Raw genomic sequence first — 19,975 nt, forward strand, 5'->3', positions numbered from 1 at the left:
TAACGATAGCTTTGATAGTAACAAGACCAACATCATTCACGTCCATCTTGGCAGTCGCTTAGAATTCTCTAATTAAATTCTGGTAAACAATAGGATTTACAGCAATAGCTGATGCTAAACAGCACTCCCGAAGTCTGTGAATCATTGACTTGAGGTCCGAGTGAACAGCTGGAGGATCCGCCAAGACAATAGCAAGATTATGCATATCCGCAAATTTGAGGTTCGTCATTGACCTGCACTTAACTATATCAAGTAAGACAGGAAAAACCAAACGAACAACAAGATTTTTTAATTTAATTTTGATCCCAAATATGACAATTTTTATTTTTATTTTAGAAATCAGGTCAAAATAAAAAAATTTTATTTAAGTCAAATCTGAATTTGCAGTCAACACCGAGTTTACGGTTGAAGAACAGTGTTTGCGGTCGATGAACAATATTCACGGACAACACGTGAAATTACGGTCGTAAATCCTTGCCTGTAACCTATCGATCATTGACGGAGTTTGCGGTCGCAAGCATCTTGCGGCCATAAGCTTGGGCCGCAAGCTCCGATGGTCCTTCTTTCTCAATTTATGCCTCAAAAACTCGGTTAATTACACAATGATATACATATTCCTAGTCCAAAACACATTACCTTCGAGACTATCAAATCAGATTTGAAAATTTTGAAGATTTTTTTTCGATGAGAGAGAGTGGAGAGGCGTTTGCGGCCAAAATCAAGGGATTGATGGAGATTCCGGCAGTAAACTCGTATTTATACCCATTTGACATTTACCTGATAGCCACATATTATAGAGCAGGGTCCAACACAGTCAAAAATTTAAAAATAATTCTTTTTGAGGATTTTTATTAAAGGAAAAATTAAAAATAAAAATAAAAACAAAAATAAAATGAAGAATAAAAAATAAAAAAAATAAAAATAAAAATAAATTTTAAAATGAAATAAAATAATATTAACTATGCAAAATAGAATAAAAATAAAAATTAAAAAACTTATAAATTTTTAACAGTTAAAAAAAATATAAATAAAAAATAAAGATAAAAATAAAATAAAAAATAAAAAAATAAAAAAATAAAAAAATAAAAAATAAAAAATAAAATTACAATAATTTAACTTCAACTAAAATATAATCTTAAATTTTAACTATTGTGACTGAATTGGTGACGCTGGGATCAAAGTTGTTGGATAGCCTTATTCTACTTGTCGGTACCCTTATCTTCACATGTTCGTCTGATCGATCGTTAGTATTGTGGTCTACTTAAACACGAAAAATTTGTGACAATTTTTGAACAATATACCAATGACATGATACTTATACATATAAATGATTATAACTCTTCACTATCATGATTGTCCCTAATTATTAAATAAAATTTTCTTATGACCATTTAACTGACTACGACCAGGGATATTGTTGTCCACCTAAATTGAGCAGGGAGATCTACAGACAACTTGTGTGTGTTCAATTTTAATTTCACTATAACGTGTTTCCCGCTTCCTATCATGCCCCAGCCATCAAGGACCTCCAGAATACTCCTTACACCAGGTGAGCAAACAATTAATAAGAGAGAAGATACATTTAGAATGCATATGCTGTACATCCAGGTCGGATCTCTTCCAATCACGCAAAGGATGAAACATATGACTAACTGAAGTTTCAGAGGGATTGAGAAGAGAATGGTGCATATACTGTGTACCAGGTCGGATTTTGAGTCACGCAAAGGAGATAGTATATGACTAACAGATAGAAAGACTTGCATAGATAAAAGATGCAGAGAGATAGAGTTGCATATGTTACATTCCAGGTCGGATATCTTGATCACGCAGAGGAGGTAACATATGACTAACTGACATAAAGAAAGAAAAGAACCTTCTACATACCTAATTTATCGGAATTTCCCAATCACCCCATCCAACCGAAATTAAAGACAGAATCCGCACATCGAGGAAAAGTGAATCCACAGTTCTAGATACGGGTTACTTAATGTGACCGGTAGATTCCCATGTATATCTCCATACTCAACCTATCCGAGCATCGTGATATCAAGTTAAACGGATCTAACTAGGTCAAAGTTTGTCAAGTCCTTAAATTTATTAAGTTCGACTCTCCTTAGTCAAGTCCATTTAAAAAAATTTCGTGCCTACAAGCGCATCGAACATAGAGCGTAGACAATTCAACTTAGGTACGTTACGCAAATTCAGATTGCCCGTTATCACTTGATAGCAAATTATTTCCCATCACAACACCTGCAAACAAGACTAGCAACAATTTTTTTTTAATTTTCTGGATTTTTTAATGTTTTTAGATTTTTATTATTTTTTATTGTTTTTCGATTTTTGGTTTTATTTCTCCCTCTAAATTTGTGCATGAGTGATAATTAAATAAAATAAATATAAAAATAAAAATAGCATGCGCAAATTTAATCTATCCTAAGAAATTAAAAAATAAAAAATAGAAATAAAAATGAAAATAAAATTGAAGAATTAAGAAAGAGAAAAAAAATAAAAAAAACTTAATCCTCAAAACAAATCATTTTCAGATAACCCACAAGCACATCGAAGCGAGCTTTGTTAAACGACTTTGTGAACAAATCAGCCATATTATTAGCAGCAGGACCTGTTCAAGCCGGATTTAGGGGTGTGTATGGGGCGGTTTGGTTAGATTATTGATCAAAACCGAACCATAACCATTATGTCTCGTTAATGAATTTTGGTAGGCATTGGGTATGGTTAATATTGGTTATAGTTAATGGTTTTTGTCAATTAATAGTTTTGGTTAATGGTTAATATTGGTTAAACATAATGTTCAAAATAATATAAATGACAAAAGTATAGTGGCATAAAACATGAAAAGAGAATACAAAAAGTCTTCAGCACCAATGTTTGTAACTTAGCTTATAGTAATAGAATAAATTGTGTACATTTTATACTCATAGTAAGATAACACATAGTCACATTCAAAATAAAAAAAAACATTTAATAAAGAGTATAACAAATTAAAAAAATTGACATTAATAACTTCGTAAATTGATAATTGATATTAACATTAAAATAAAGCCAAAATTCATACATGTTCAATGCGATTAAATCAAGAAGTATAAAATAAAATAGTTAAACATTTATATTACTTGTTATCTGTATTAAAAAAACAATCACTCATATACATTCAATGTGATTAATTAAAAACAGTAAATAAAAAGTAATTTTTTAAGAAAAAAAATACATTTTTAATATATCATAAAGTGAAGAAGAACTAAAAACTTAACTTCCCTAGAAGTTTTAATTATAAATTTAAAAAAAAAAAATCATTCGAATAGAACTATAAAGTTAAAACAATCTTTGATTAGGATTAACGGTGTGAGAAGCCCCCGATTAGGATTATGAGTGTGAAGATTAAAATAACTGTGAATAATGTTTACAAATTATAGAATTAGTCGATTAGGAATTACAACATTAATTAATAATATAACTCAATGCATGATTGGAAAATTGTGTGTGTCTGCATAATCTACGTGATCATCCTTTATGGTTTGATTGCATGTTCATCTCCTGATAAGTCAGGATTAATGAATTATATTTTAAAATTTTAATGGGTCTTAAATAAGCTTGACTATATTATTTTATATATAATCCATAATTTTTATGCATTAAAATATAAAGTTAGCGGTTCGGTTAATAATGGTTCGGTTAACCTATAAAACCATAACCGACCCGTTTGTTATCGGTTAACAAAAATTAGAAACCGGACCAACGGTTTTTAAAATGGTTCGGTTATATCAGTTAATTTGGTTATGGTTCGGTTTTTCGGTTATTATGCTCACCCCTAGCCGGATTAGTGAACGTTCATTACAATCTCTGATAAAGTGAATTTTAATGTCAATGTGCTTGGTTTTAGAGTGTTGGACTGGATTTTTGGCAATTTGAATAGCGGCCTCGTTATCACAATAAATAGGGGTTTCTAAATAATTCAAACCGTAATCCAACAGCTGATGTTGGATCCAGATAACTTGAGAATAGCAGGCCGATGCAGCAACATATTCCGCCTCCGCTGTGGAAGTTGAGATAGTGTGTTGCTTCTTGCATTGCCAGGAAACTATTCTGTCACCTAGGTATTGACATCATCCTGAGGTTGATTTCCTGTCAAGCTCACAGCCTCCATAATTACTGTTAGCAAAAGCATAAAGATCAAATTCAGATTCTTCGGATACCAAAGACCCAAATTTAGGCTCCCTTTGATATACCAAAAGATTCTTTTGATAGCAATAAGATGTGAAAGTTTAGGATTAGCCTGATAACGTGCGCATTGAAAAACTGCAAACATGATGTCAGGTCGGCTTGAAGTAAGATACATCAACGATCTGATCATCGATCGATAATGAGTATGATCTACGGATTCACCTTCAAGATCTGGAGTCAGAAGAGGTCGTTCAGCCATTGGTGTTGAAGCAGATTTAGCATCGTGAAACCCGAACTTCTCAAGAATATCCTCCACATACTTGGCTTGATGTAGCAGGATTCCGGTTGAATTATGTTTAACCTGAAGCCCCAAAAACATGGTCATTTCTCCTAACGAACTCATTTCGAACCGTTTCTTCATTACACCTTCGAATTCTTTGCAGAGCTACGGACTGGTCGACCCAAAGATAATGTTGTCAACATAGATTTGCACAAGAATTTGATCATTGTCAACATGCTTGATAAACAAAGTCTGATCGATGAAGCCACGAGAATATCCATGCTTGAGCAAATGTTTTGTTAGAGTTGCGTACCACGCTCGAGGAGCTTGATGTATCCCATATAATTGCTTGTCCAACTTGTAGACATGATTAGCAAATTTTGAGTCAACGAACCCAGGAGGTTGATCAACGTAGATTTCTTCCTTCACCTTCTCATACAAGAAGGCAGTCTTGACGTCCACTTGATACACGGTAAAGTTCATGTAAGAAGCATATGCTAGAAAGATATGAATAGCCTCCAGGTGAGCTACTAGAGCATAAACTTCAGTGTAATCAAGACCCTCGACTTGTCGAAACCTGCGAACCACCGGTCGAGCTTTATTTCACACAATGACCCCTGAATTATCTTGCTTATTGTGATAAAACCATCTTGTGTCAAGAGACTTCTTGCCCTTTGGTAACTCAACTAAATTCCAAACACCAAGTTTTTCAAATTGATGCAGTTCCTCATGCATTGCATCGACCCAGCTGGGCTCATTCAGAGCCATTTCAACATTCTTGGGCTCTATTTGAGAGATAAAGCAAGAGTAGAGACAAGTATTAACATCTCCACTCTGACTTCTTGTTTTAACACCGTCACCTAGTTGACCAATGATGTTATCGATCGGATGATCGCGTTGAATTCTTGAAGGTTTCTCTTGGCTGATATCATTGAGAGAGACAGTAAGAGTGTGAATGTTGATACCTCCTTCATTTGCTGATTGAGCCGCTCCAGAAGGCTCTGCCACAAACTCATTTGAGATAAATTTAGGAAAGAGTAGTTCCATAAAGGTTGAAGTGGTTGCGGAAGTGTCATTAGGCATGAACTCTCTCTCCATAGGTGTAGATGGTGTAGCTTCAGTATCAGGAGTATCATTTTGGATTGGAGATTTAGGACTATCATGTTGCATAGATGACTCCCCCTCTGGTGTAGCAGAGGACTCCCCCTCAGGTATAGCATAGGACTCCCCCTCAGAAGAAACCGAGGACTTCCCCTTGAATGATGAAAAGGATGCAGATGGAGGTCTGTAGACAACTTCTTCATACCAGAAACAGATCCAGATGAGCCACTCGAAGACACATTTATTGATTTGAACAACGATGTCTCATTTTCTTCCAACCAACGCACATCATAGGATTCCACAATTTGTTTTGTCTTTTTATTGTAGACTCTATAAGCAGTGCGAGTAGGATACCTAACGAAGTAACACTCATCGACCTTGGCATTAAACTTCGGGTTGGTATCTAAGTGAGAAGAGTGCAAGGACAACCAAATACACGGAAATGACTGACTGACGACTTCTGATTATATAAAATTTCATACGGGGTCTTCATCTGAGCTTTGTTGATCAGCACTCAATTGTGAACATAGCAAGCAGTGTTTATTGCCTCGGCCCAAAAGAAAACTGGTAGTTTTGAATTACACAACATCGTCCTTGCAGCATCCTTTACAGTTCTATTACTCCTTTTAGCAACACCAGTTTGTTGGGGTGTGTGAGCAGACCTGTATTGATGCATGATACCCCTTTCTGCACAAAAGTGATTGAGAATAGAGTTCTTGAACTCTGTCCTATTGTCGATACGAAGCGCCTTCACTCGATGGTTAGTTTGGTTCTCAATTAATACTATGAATTTCTTAATCAAGTCAGCAACTCCAGCTTTGTTGGATAGAAAGAAAACCCACGTAAACCAAGAGAAATCATCAATCACAACCAGTCAATAAGAATTTATGTTAATGCTAAGAACATTTACTGGTCCAAACAAATCCATATGTAGCAATTGAAGCACCTGGCTAATTGAGTTTTCCTGTTTTGGCAGATGTGGTTTTCTATGATGCTTTCCTTGGGCACATGACAAACATTTTTCAAACTTAATGAAGTCCTTGACAGGCAATCCACGGACAATCTCATTTTTTGCAAGATGATTCAAGTTCTTAGCATTAGCATGACCAAGTCTTCTGTGCCACATCATTGCAGTTTGTTCGGAGATCTTGGAGAAAAGGCACGTGACTTGTTCTGGAATATTGCTATTCATATCAATGATATAGGAATTCCCATCCCTTTTAGATTTTACGAGAATCCACTCTTCTGGGATGATGAAGCCTGGCTTGAGAATCATGGATTCCTTATCAGTGAAATGCATAGAATAGCCCTTATCATAGATTCTGAGATACACTTAACATACTATGCTTCAGTTCGGGAGCAAAATTAACATTCTCAAAACTTAAAACCCTATTTGTGATAGTTCCTCTTTGAGTGGTCTTGCCACCATCTCCACCCGCAAAGGAGATGTATCCCCCATTAAATGATTGAATGTTGTGCAGTTGGGCGATATCTCCTGTCATATGCTGGGAACAGCCGATGTCCACGGACCAGGGTCTGACGACATTCCCCCGCAACTATCTGTGCGAAATGTGTGGGTTTAATTAGATTTGAGAACCTAGGTCATTATTTTCCTCGGTGGCCCCGATGCCTTTTCAGATTGATAATTTTCAGATTTTTCAAAGGACATTGAAGATGAATTGGAAGCTAGTTTGGGCAGCCATTGATAATTGGGTTTTCTAATAGTCCTGGGTGCTTTTGAGATTGAATGTTTATCAGTTTTCTTAAGGCATGTGGGTTTTCTACCACATTTGGTTGAAGACTCACTGCTGGTTCTTGATGAAACCGACCTTGGCTTGGCCATGCTCGGTTTTGGCAAACTGCCTGGGACTTTGTGATGGAAAACCTTTTTATGTTGTTGAAAAATGGCTCGTTTTCTACTCCGATCATCTTTCCAATCATCATTTCGGGAACGATTTCTAGAGGACTTTCAAGTTAAATACCTTCCTATGGATTCGTTCTCTCCTCTTGGAAATTCCAAATGTACAAACATACGATTTTGACAATTTCTAGCTATATGACCACCAACACCACAATTGAAACAAATCTGTTTGTTATTGTTATAACTTGTGCTACATTGATCAGATTTGTTTTCCATACTATCACCCTTGCTTCTCTCACAAGAACATGAACAAGAATTAGGTTGTGAGGCAAGTGAGGGTACATTAGATGGAGGAGTTTGTGAAACTGGTGGTTCTTCAAAATTATTATCACACACATCATAATTGTTAACCAAATTGATCAAAATAGACACTTTAAAACCATTCAAAACAGTATCAAAAGTAATAGAAACACCACCACAAAAAACATTGTCGCTTAAAACATCAGAAAAATTATTGTCTTTATTAAAAACTAAAACTTCAGGTTCGGACTCAGTTTTATTTTCAGAAACAGATACTTCAACTTCGTGCTTTGACTGATTCAAGGATTGATCTACAAGAGAAGTAGACATGTTAGTACTTTCAACATTAATAAATCCTCCCGAAAAAAAACCAGATGGCTTGCCATAAACCATGAATGGTCCATTGGTAATCTCTTCTTTGGACAGGGGCTTATGCTAATATGAATGATTGAAGGGAGGAGGCACTTGATTATAACCTAGACCCTTTGATTGATTTCTCTTAAATTGCATGCAGTGGTATATCATATTTGCAACTACCTCACTCGAGACATCAAATTTCCTAAAATCAAAATCAACGGTTTCAAAATTTCCCTTTAAAGATTCAATTTTAGCCACTAGTTCAGCGTTCTGTTTCACTACATAATCATAATTTTCTCATTTATTACTGTAGTCTTCCTGAAGTATCCTAAAGTCCTTTATTTTTTATTCCAATTGGGCTTTAAGAGGTTTTTGACCTTTTCTGAGTTGGTAACCTTCATATCTGAGGTCTTCTATTTCCTTTTTTAATGAGTCATTAAGTTCACAAAGAATCTTAAGGCTTTCTACTTCACTATATAATGTCTCAATTTTCTCATGCAGAATTTTAACATAATCAATACAAGCTTGAGAGCATGATGGTAAACTTACCTCGGTCGTATTAGGTTCATGAGAAGAAGATACCATCAACGCAAACTGTAGCTCAATCATCTTATTTGCAGCTGCCACAATCTCTGTCGGAGCATCATCACAAACTTGTTCCAGGTGGGCAGTTTTAGGTCCAGACAAGTTCAAGGCCTGCATTTGATCCTCCCAGTCAAATGACTGAGCGACCGTAGCCTTCTCGTTGTTTATTTGAGTACGACTTTGATTGTTTCCGACTGCAAATATTGTCCTATCAATATTTACTCTTCTGTCTGGCTGTGGACAATCACGAGAAAAATGCCCTGGCTAATGGCAGTTAAAACATCGAGGCTTTCCCTTACTGAACCCAACTTTCTTGTCAGAACTCATTCCCTAGTTGTTCTTTCCAGTCTTTTTGGCAAACTGTTTTCACTAAAGACTGCCATGGAAATTTGCCATGTAATATCCATCTCCGCAATGTCTTCAGGGTGAATCTGATCAAGATCGGCAAATGATAGTTAGGGTGGAAGATCCCCGGCTACGAGTGCATTGTAGCAATTGACAAGCCCTGAAGCAAGTGCAAGATTTTCATCACCCACCTTTCCCCTTGAAGAAGAAGCCCCAGTTGAGGATGAAGCAGCTTGAGAAGCCACGATGCAAGAAAGGCATGGTTGATGTAGAGGAAGCTGATGGACTGGGAAAATTCTGAATCTGAGCTTACGGAGTAGTAAATGGTTGACCTGCAGAAGGAAGAGAAAAAGAAAAGGATGAAAGAGCATTGTTAGAAGAGATGCCAAGGTTCGCAGCTAAATATGAGTTCACATGGTTGATCTCCCGCTGCTTGTCATCAATATCACATGCCTTGATGACTGCCATCACTTCAGCGAGAGAGAGATGGCTGAGATCCTTAGTCTTCTTGATGACAACTACATTCATGTCCCAAGAGTTTTGGAGAGCATTCAGTAGCTTCTTGTTTATCTTTGACTTTGTATAGAAAATCTCAGCCACAGTCATTTCAGTATTGAGAGATGTGAACTATTGCAACTGTGCTTCAAGAGTCTCTCCAGGAACATAATTAAACATATTGAATCATTGTCGCATGATGTCTTGGCGACTCTCCCGCATGTCTTCATTCCCTTCATAAACCTCAATTAGGAATTCCATAAAGCCTTAGCAGACGTATACTCTCTGAAACCTTGAGCAATATCTGGTGATAGGGCCATGGTCAAGATGGCCAAAGCCTTCTCCTACTCTTCCACACTCTCGAAGTCTTCATCAGTGTAATTTTCTATCTTCGTGTCAACCACTTTCCCTGCAACTGTAGTGATTATTCTGACTGGATCCTTGATGATGCATTTCCAGATCTTGAAGCCTTTCTTTTTTTTTTTTATGTATTTCTCTATTCTGTACATCCACTCGGGAAAACCATCAACAGACATTAACCTTGGAATTCGCGTAGTGGTGCCCATGACAGCATCAAGTTCTTGAAAATGATTTTGAATTGAGAATCCATTTAAAATTAAAGCAATTTAGATTTTTTTTTTTTTTAAAAAAATTTACGGTTGGCAGAAGTTAACTGATTACGACCGTAAACTGAGTTTACGGTTGACGAGATTATGACCGTAAAATAGGTTTACGATTTTTGTGTTTGCAATTTGTAAGTTTGCTGTTTGAGTTTGCGGTTTGCGAGTTTACTGATTATACGTTTACTGTTCTTAGATTTTTTACACCCTGATTACGGTTCTTGACTATGTAGAGTTTACGGTTTAAGAATGTCTTGATTTTACGATCGTAAACAAGGTTTATCTTTGGCAGCAAACTCCCAGAAAGCTTTCAAAAATACGTTTTCTGATATAAAATCAGATCCTTCAACCACTAGAACACGGAAACCAAAGTTTGAACAGTAGAAATCAAAGGATAAACAATTAAAGTAAGAAAGAGATGAAGAGAAACTGAGCTTGCACATGCTTATATTCAATAATCATTAGGTACAACTCAGGTTACAGTCGTGAACTGCTAGGCATCAACAACTAAACACGTCTGACTAGCCATCTATTTATAGGGAACTATGACCGAGAAGGGTTTAAGGCCGTAGGGTGTTTACGGCCGTAAACTCATTAGAAACCGTAAACGTCTATTACACCTACTAAAATACTCTATCTATACCAAACTACAATTACAATGCAAAGCCTAGACCAAACCACTAATTTGGGCCCTTCAGTGGTAAGTGGTTTAGCCATTCTGAAAAAGTTTTGTATGAACCTGCGGTAGTAGTCAGCAAGGCCTAAGAATTAACGGATTTTTGTTGGCGTTCTCAGTACTGACCAATTCTCGATTGCCTTAATTTTTGAGGGGTCCACATGTATTCCTTCTTCGCTGACCATTTGACTAGGGAAATCTACTTTTCGAATCCAAAACTTGCACTTTAAGAACTTCGCATATAGCTTCTCTGCCCTTAATGTTTCTAGAACTTGTCTCAGGTGCTGACTATGTTCTTCCTTACTTCATGAGTAGATAAGTATATATGAATACTATCAAGAAATTATCTAGGAAAGGATGGAATACTTGATTCATTGAGTCCATGAACACTGCGGGTGCATTTGTTAATCCGAAGGTCATCACTACAAACTCCTAGTGCTCATAACAAGATCAGAATGTTGTTTTGGGAACATCATTCTCCTGGACTCGTAGTTGGTGATACCCCGATCTCAGGTTGATCTTTGAAAAGTAGCTTGCTCCTTGGAGTTGGTCGAACAGGTAGTATTTTCTTGGTAGAGAGTATCGGTTTTTAATGGTGAGCTTATCTCGTTCGCGGTAAACAATGAACATACGGAAAGATCCATCATTCTTCTTCACGAGTAGGACCGATACTCCCTAGGGTGAGAAGCTCGGTCTGATGAATCCTTTGTTGAACAGTTCATTTAGTTGTCTGGATAATTCATGCATATCTATTGTTGCTAGACGATATGGGGATTTAGCTACAGGGGTAGCTCCAGGAATTAAGTCGAATTGGAACTCGATTTGGTGTTTAGGAGGAACTCTTGGGAGATCTTTTGGAAAAATGTCAGGAAAATTATAGACTTCGGGAATGCTCTCGATGTCTTTTACTTCTTGGTTCTCATCCACTACGTGTGCTGAGAATGTGTGGTATTCCTTTCATAGATATTTTTGGGCTTTGACGAAAGAGACAATGTGAAGGTTCGTACCGGGTTTTTCATCGTAAATGAGGAGGTTTTCGCCACTTGGCAGATTAAGGCAAATGGCCTTTTCACAGCATAGAATATCAGCATGGTGAGGAGTTAACCAATCCATGTCGATGATGATGTCGAAGCTTTTTATTGAGATGGGCATAAGTTTGATTTGAAAAGAATAGTCGTTTAGAGTGAGGGTACAACCCACGTATATGGTGTTAGTGCTCTCTGTCTTCTCTTGTCCATCTCAACGGTGATTATTTCTTTTAGTGATCGTGGTTTTTGTTTGAGTAGATGTTTAAATTTATGGCTCACGAAACTTCTCTTTGCACCACTATCAAAGAGTATGCATTCATAAGAGTTATCAAGGAGAAACGTACCCATGGCCACTGTGGGATCTACTATTGCTTCTTCCTGCCCTATTGCCAACACTCTTCCCACACCACCAACATTCTTTGATTTCAGCTAATCTCCCTTAAAGTGCTCAATGTCTCCACACCTGTAACAAGCCTAGATTACTCCAAAACCGGGGACCTGGGTGATTGGTTGTGCTGGTGCCCTACGGAAACGGTCAGTGTGTCCCTTCCTGTTGTAGTTCTTGCACTGCATTTCCCTAAAAACTATAGTATGATGGAAGTTGCACTTGTTACACTTTGGAAGGTTTCCAACATATCGATTGGGAGGTGATGGAGTAGTCGGAACATGTCACATCTAGTAAATTTAGAGTCAAGAATAGATAAAATTATATCCATGTACAAACAATTTATCTATGTAAATATGTTGCAAAAGATTATTGAAATTCGAAAATGACATTATTATATGAGTAAATATATATGCATGCACTAAGAATCATGTTCATAATAAACTCTTAGAAGCCGAAATGAGATCAAGTAGCTAAATAAAAAAATTAAAATTGGGCCTTTGCCTTAAGGCTTTCAGCCAAGTAAGCCTCTTGACCGAAAACCCATCTTGATGGACCATATTAAACCCGATAATCCGAACCCTCAAGACCGAAAACATTATGTGAAAGAAGGGTGTTTTCGGCCACCCTAAAACCATACACCTTGGTTTTGGTTGGATTCAAGAACCAAAACCCTGACCTTGTATGTGACACCTCATAACTTTGCAACCCTTTAACCATAAAACATCTAAAAAAACACACCAATACTCATCATACTTCCATACCATGCAAACCTTTATAAATCAAGTAAGTATGGATGACCCTAAATTAACCAACATGTAAAGGTAAAAGGAATCACCCCTCCCCCCTTAAATACTCCCGGCCGAGAGTGGGAGCCTCCCACTCTTTCCATACCTTCCCACTTCAAATTTATTCTTTCCTCCCAGAACAAGATCATATCCTTCAAGTTCCATCATTTTCAAGGTCGGCCCTTTAGTTTTTGGTAAGTTCCTTCATGAATCCCAAGTGGTTTTATAGATTTTGTTGTCAAGTTCTTCATGTTTACACACATTTTTCGTGTGTTAGATCCCTAGAACACTAATACCTTCAAGAAATTCTTCAAGTTCATATGAAATCTAGGCTTGAAGCTCTCATCTCTTCCTTCCTACCACCCACAAAAATACATAAGGTGAGCTTCATACCCGTATTTTTCGAGTTTTACATGTTTTTAGGGGGGTTGGGGAAGACAAATCAAAATGCATTTACCATATAGATATCCATATGCATCAACTTGTTTATGATGTAATATGTTCATATATGAAATCATCATGTACATACACATAAAAATCGTAACTTATAAGGTTTTTACAAGTCAAATTGTGTTTGTCCTTTGGAAAGTTGCATGCACTATTTCTATTTGTTTGAATATTGAATAATCCTTGTATAAAAAGTAGAAAATTACTTACTTACCACATAAAAATCTTGACTTAGGAGGTTGGATGGTGAAGTTGAGAAACATAAATTAACATGTGATACAAATATCAATCAGTAAGGTATGAGAAGTTCAAAACTACAAATTTTGGAATTTTTTTTTTTCTAAAAATAGCTTTTTTCCTAGTAAAACTGCTCATACTTTTAGTCATCACTATTTTGGTGGGTTAAAACCCAAGAATATTATGTTTTAACATGTTTTACCACTAGACCAGAATTACAACTTGATATTTATATAAAGTATATATAAATAGTTTACACAAAAGCATACAAGGCAAACTATAAATAGTATAGTTTAGAGTGTCATAAAACACATGTCATAAATTTTCAATGGTGTGATTATTTCATTATACAGGAAAGGGGGAGTCGTAGTTCACGTAAATCTGTTAATGCTCTAGTGAGATATTCTCTTCACCGTACCTACCTAGCATACACTCTAAGTCCTGCATTATAACCAGAGTCTCCTACAGGGAGAACAAGATAGTTGTGTATAGATTTATACGGGATTGACAACCCCGTGCCTGAGTTGTTTGCTACAGGTAAAGGGCCAGTCTAGGGTGACAAGTATCTACCAATTCTGATGCCTGAAGAAAACCATACATGCATAACAGTCACGTCAAGCATGGTTATAATAACTTACATAGGGATTAACGATACTATCTTGGTCTACGGGAAGCTAAAACTTCACCAGTTTTATAAAAATTAAACTACTTTTCAATACACTAATCCTACATTTCTGATCTTAGGGTTTGAGATTATAGTTTTCATACATAAGAAAATATTTGGTTATCTGGGAATTTATATTTTTATACTTACAAGAGAAATATACTTCAACTTCGTGCTTTGACTGATTCAAGGATTGATCTACAAGAGAAGTAGACATGTTAGTACTTTCAACATTAATAAATCCTCCCGAAAAAAAACCAGATGGCTTGCCATAAACCATGAATGGTCCATTGGTAATCTCTTCTTTGGACAGGGGCTTATGCTAATATGAATGATTGAAGGGAGGAGGCACTTGATTATAACCTAGACCCTTTGATTGATTTCTCTTAAATTGCATGCAGTGGTATATCATATTTGCAACTACCTCACTCGAGACATCAAATTTCCTAAAATCAAAATCAACGGTTTCAAAATTTCCCTTTAAAGATTCAATTTTAGCCACTAGTTCAGCGTTCTGTTTCACTACATAATCATAATTTTCTCATTTATTACTGTAGTCTTCCTGAAGTATCCTAAAGTCCTTTATTTTTTATTCCAATTGGGCTTTAAGAGGTTTTTGACCTTTTCTGAGTTGGTAACCTTCATATCTGAGGTCTTCTATTTCCTTTTTTAATGAGTCATTAAGTTCACAAAGAATCTTAAGGCTTTCTACTTCACTATATAATGTCTCAATTTTCTCATGCAGAATTTTAACATAATCAATACAAGCTTGAGAGCATGATGGTAAACTTACCTCGGTCGTATTAGGTTCATGAGAAGAAGATACCATCAACGCAAACTGTAGCTCAATCATCTTATTTGCAGCTGCCACAATCTCTGTCGGAGCATCATCACAAACTTGTTCCAGGTGGGCAGTTTTAGGTCCAGACAAGTTCAAGGCCTGCATTTGATCCTCCCAGTCAAATGACTGAGCGACCGTAGCCTTCTCGTTGTTTATTTGAGTACGACTTTGATTGTTTCCGACTGCAAATATTGTCCTATCAATATTTACTCTTCTGTCTGGCTGTGGACAATCACGAGAAAAATGCCCTGGCTAATGGCAGTTAAAACATCGAGGCTTTCCCTTACTGAACCCAACTTTCTTGTCAGAACTCATTCCCTAGTTGTTCTTTCCAGTCTTTTTGGCAAACTGTTTTCACTAAAGACTGCCATGGAAATTTGCCATGTAATATCCATCTCCGCAATGTCTTCAGGGTGAATCTGATCAAGATCGGCAAATGATAGTTAGGGTGGAAGATCCCCGGCTACGAGTGCATTGTAGCAATTGACAAGCCCTGAAGCAAGTGCAAGATTTTCATCACCCACCTTTCCCCTTGAAGAAGAAGCCCCAGTTGAGGATGAAGCAGCTTGAGAAGCCACGATGCAAGAAAGGCATGGTTGATGTAGAGGAAGCTGATGGACTGGGAAAATTCTGAATCTGAGCTTACGGAGTAGTAAATGGTTGACCTGCAGAAGGAAGAGAAAAAGAAAAGGATGAAAGAGCATTGTTAGAAGAGATGCCAAGGTTCGCAGCTAAATATGAGTTCACATGGTTGATCTCCCGCTGCTTGTCATCAATATCACATGCCTTGATGACTGCCATCACTTCAGCGAGAGAGAGATGGCTGAGATCCTTAGTCTTCTTGATGACAACTACATTCATGTCCCAAGAGTTTTGGAGAGCATTCAGTAGCTTCTTGTTTATCTTTGACTTTGTATAGAAAATCTCAGCCACAGTCATTTCAGTATTGAGAGATGTGAACTATTGCAACTGTGCTTCAAGAGTCTCTCCAGGAACATAATTAAACATATTGAATCATTGTCGCATGATGTCTTGGCGACTCTCCCGCATGTCTTCATTCCCTTCATAAACCTCAATTAGGAATTCCATAAAGCCTTAGCAGACGTATACTCTCTGAAACCTTGAGCAATATCTGGTGATAGGGCCATGGTCAAGATGGCCAAAGCCTTCTCCTACTCTTCCACACTCTCGAAGTCTTCATCAGTGTAATTTTCTATCTTCGTGTCAACCACTTTCCCTGCAACTGTAGTGATTATTCTGACTGGATCCTTGATGATGCATTTCCAGATCTTGAAGCCTTTCTTTTTTTTTTTTATGTATTTCTCTATTCTGTACATCCACTCGGGAAAACCATCAACAGACATTAACCTTGGAATTCGCGTAGTGGTGCCCATGACAGCATCAAGTTCTTGAAAATGATTTTGAATTGAGAATCCATTTAAAATTAAAGCAATTTAGATTTTTTTTTTTTTTAAAAAAATTTACGGTTGGCAGAAGTTAACTGATTACGACCGTAAACTGAGTTTACGGTTGACGAGATTATGACCGTAAAATAGGTTTACGATTTTTGTGTTTGCAATTTGTAAGTTTGCTGTTTGAGTTTGCGGTTTGCGAGTTTACTGATTATACGTTTACTGTTCTTAGATTTTTTACACCCTGATTACGGTTCTTGACTATGTAGAGTTTACGGTTTAAGAATGTCTTGATTTTACGATCGTAAACAAGGTTTATCTTTGGCAGCAAACTCCCAGAAAGCTTTCAAAAATACGTTTTCTGATATAAAATCAGATCCTTCAACCACTAGAACACGGAAACCAAAGTTTGAACAGTAGAAATCAAAGGATAAACAATTAAAGTAAGAAAGAGATGAAGAGAAACTGAGCTTGCACATGCTTATATTCAATAATCATTAGGTACAACTCAGGTTACAGTCGTGAACTGCTAGGCATCAACAACTAAACACGTCTGACTAGCCATCTATTTATAGGGAACTATGACCGAGAAGGGTTTAAGGCCGTAGGGTGTTTACGGCCGTAAACTCATTAGAAACCGTAAACGTCTATTACACCTACTAAAATACTCTATCTATACCAAACTACAATTACAATGCAAAGCCTAGACCAAACCACTAATTTGGGCCCTTCAGTGGTAAGTGGTTTAGCCATTCTGAAAAAGTTTTGTATGAACCTGCGGTAGTAGTCAGCAAGGCCTAAGAATTAACGGATTTTTGTTGGCGTTCTCAGTACTGACCAATTCTCGATTGCCTTAATTTTTGAGGGGTCCACATGTATTCCTTCTTCGCTGACCATTTGACTAGGGAAATCTACTTTTCGAATCCAAAACTTGCACTTTAAGAACTTCGCATATAGCTTCTCTGCCCTTAATGTTTCTAGAACTTGTCTCAGGTGCTGACTATGTTCTTCCTTACTTCATGAGTAGATAAGTATATATGAATACTATCAAGAAATTATCTAGGAAAGGATGGAATACTTGATTCATTGAGTCCATGAACACTGCGGGTGCATTTGTTAATCCGAAGGTCATCACTACAAACTCCTAGTGCTCATAACAAGATCAGAATGTTGTTTTGGGAACATCATTCTCCTGGACTCGTAGTTGGTGATACCCCGATCTCAGGTTGATCTTTGAAAAGTAGCTTGCTCCTTGGAGTTGGTCGAACAGGTAGTATTTTCTTGGTAGAGAGTATCGGTTTTTAATGGTGAGCTTATCTCGTTCGCGGTAAACAATGAACATACGGAAAGATCCATCATTCTTCTTCACGAGTAGGACCGATACTCCCTAGGGTGAGAAGCTCGGTCTGATGAATCCTTTGTTGAACAGTTCATTTAGTTGTCTGGATAATTCATGCATATCTATTGTTGCTAGACGATATGGGGATTTAGCTACAGGGGTAGCTCCAGGAATTAAGTCGAATTGGAACTCGATTTGGTGTTTAGGAGGAACTCTTGGGAGATCTTTTGGAAAAATGTCAGGAAAATTATAGACTTCGGGAATGCTCTCGATGTCTTTTACTTCTTGGTTCTCATCCACTACGTGTGCTGAGAATGTGTGGTATTCCTTTCATAGATATTTTTGGGCTTTGACGAAAGAGACAATGTGAAGGTTCGTACCGGGTTTTTCATCGTAAATGAGGAGGTTTTCGCCACTTGGCAGATTAAGGCAAATGGCCTTTTCACAGCATAGAATATCAGCATGGTGAGGAGTTAACCAATCCATGTCGATGATGATGTCGAAGCTTTTTATTGAGATGGGCATAAGTTTGATTTGAAAAGAATAGTCGTTTAGAGTGAGGGTACAACCCACGTATATGGTGTTAGTGCTCTCTGTCTTCTCTTGTCCATCTCAACGGTGATTATTTCTTTTAGTGATCGTGGTTTTTGTTTGAGTAGATGTTTAAATTTATGGCTCACGAAACTTCTCTTTGCACCACTATCAAAGAGTATGCATTCATAAGAGTTATCAAGGAGAAACGTACCCATGGCCACTGTGGGATCTACTATTGCTTCTTCCTGCCCTATTGCCAACACTCTTCCCACACCACCAACATTCTTTGATTTCAGCTAATCTCCCTTAAAGTGCTCAATGTCTCCACACCTGTAACAAGCCTAGATTACTCCAAAACCGGGGACCTGGGTGATTGGTTGTGCTGGTGCCCTACGGAAACGGTCAGTGTGTCCCTTCCTGTTGTAGTTCTTGCACTGCATTTCCCTAAAAACTATAGTATGATGGAAGTTGCACTTGTTACACTTTGGAAGGTTTCCAACATATCGATTGGGAGGTGATGGAGTAGTCGGAACATGTCACATCTAGTAAATTTAGAGTCAAGAATAGATAAAATTATATCCATGTACAAACAATTTATCTATGTAAATATGTTGCAAAAGATTATTGAAATTCGAAAATGACATTATTATATGAGTAAATATATATGCATGCACTAAGAATCATGTTCATAATAAACTCTTAGAAGCCGAAATGAGATCAAGTAGCTAAATAAAAAAATTAAAATTGGGCCTTTGCCTTAAGGCTTTCAGCCAAGTAAGCCTCTTGACCGAAAACCCATCTTGATGGACCATATTAAACCCGATAATCCGAACCCTCAAGACCGAAAACATTATGTGAAAGAAGGGTGTTTTCGGCCACCCTAAAACCATACACCTTGGTTTTGGTTGGATTCAAGAACCAAAACCCTGACCTTGTATGTGACACCTCATAACTTTGCAACCCTTTAACCATAAAACATCTAAAAAAACACACCAATACTCATCATACTTCCATACCATGCAAACCTTTATAAATCAAGTAAGTATGGATGACCCTAAATTAACCAACATGTAAAGGTAAAAGGAATCACCCCTCCCCCCTTAAATACTCCCGGCCGAGAGTGGGAGCCTCCCACTCTTTCCATACCTTCCCACTTCAAATTTATTCTTTCCTCCCAGAACAAGATCATATCCTTCAAGTTCCATCATTTTCAAGGTCGGCCCTTTAGTTTTTGGTAAGTTCCTTCATGAATCCCAAGTGGTTTTATAGATTTTGTTGTCAAGTTCTTCATGTTTACACACATTTTTCGTGTGTTAGATCCCTAGAACACTAATACCTTCAAGAAATTCTTCAAGTTCATATGAAATCTAGGCTTGAAGCTCTCATCTCTTCCTTCCTACCACCCACAAAAATACATAAGGTGAGCTTCATACCCGTATTTTTCGAGTTTTACATGTTTTTAGGGGGGTTGGGGAAGACAAATCAAAATGCATTTACCATA

Source organism: Lactuca saligna, chromosome 2, assembly GCF_052625555.1.
Source record: "Lactuca saligna cultivar CGN05327 chromosome 2, ASM5262555v1, whole genome shotgun sequence".
In the NCBI taxonomy this organism is placed as follows: Eukaryota; Viridiplantae; Streptophyta; class Magnoliopsida; order Asterales; family Asteraceae; genus Lactuca; species Lactuca saligna.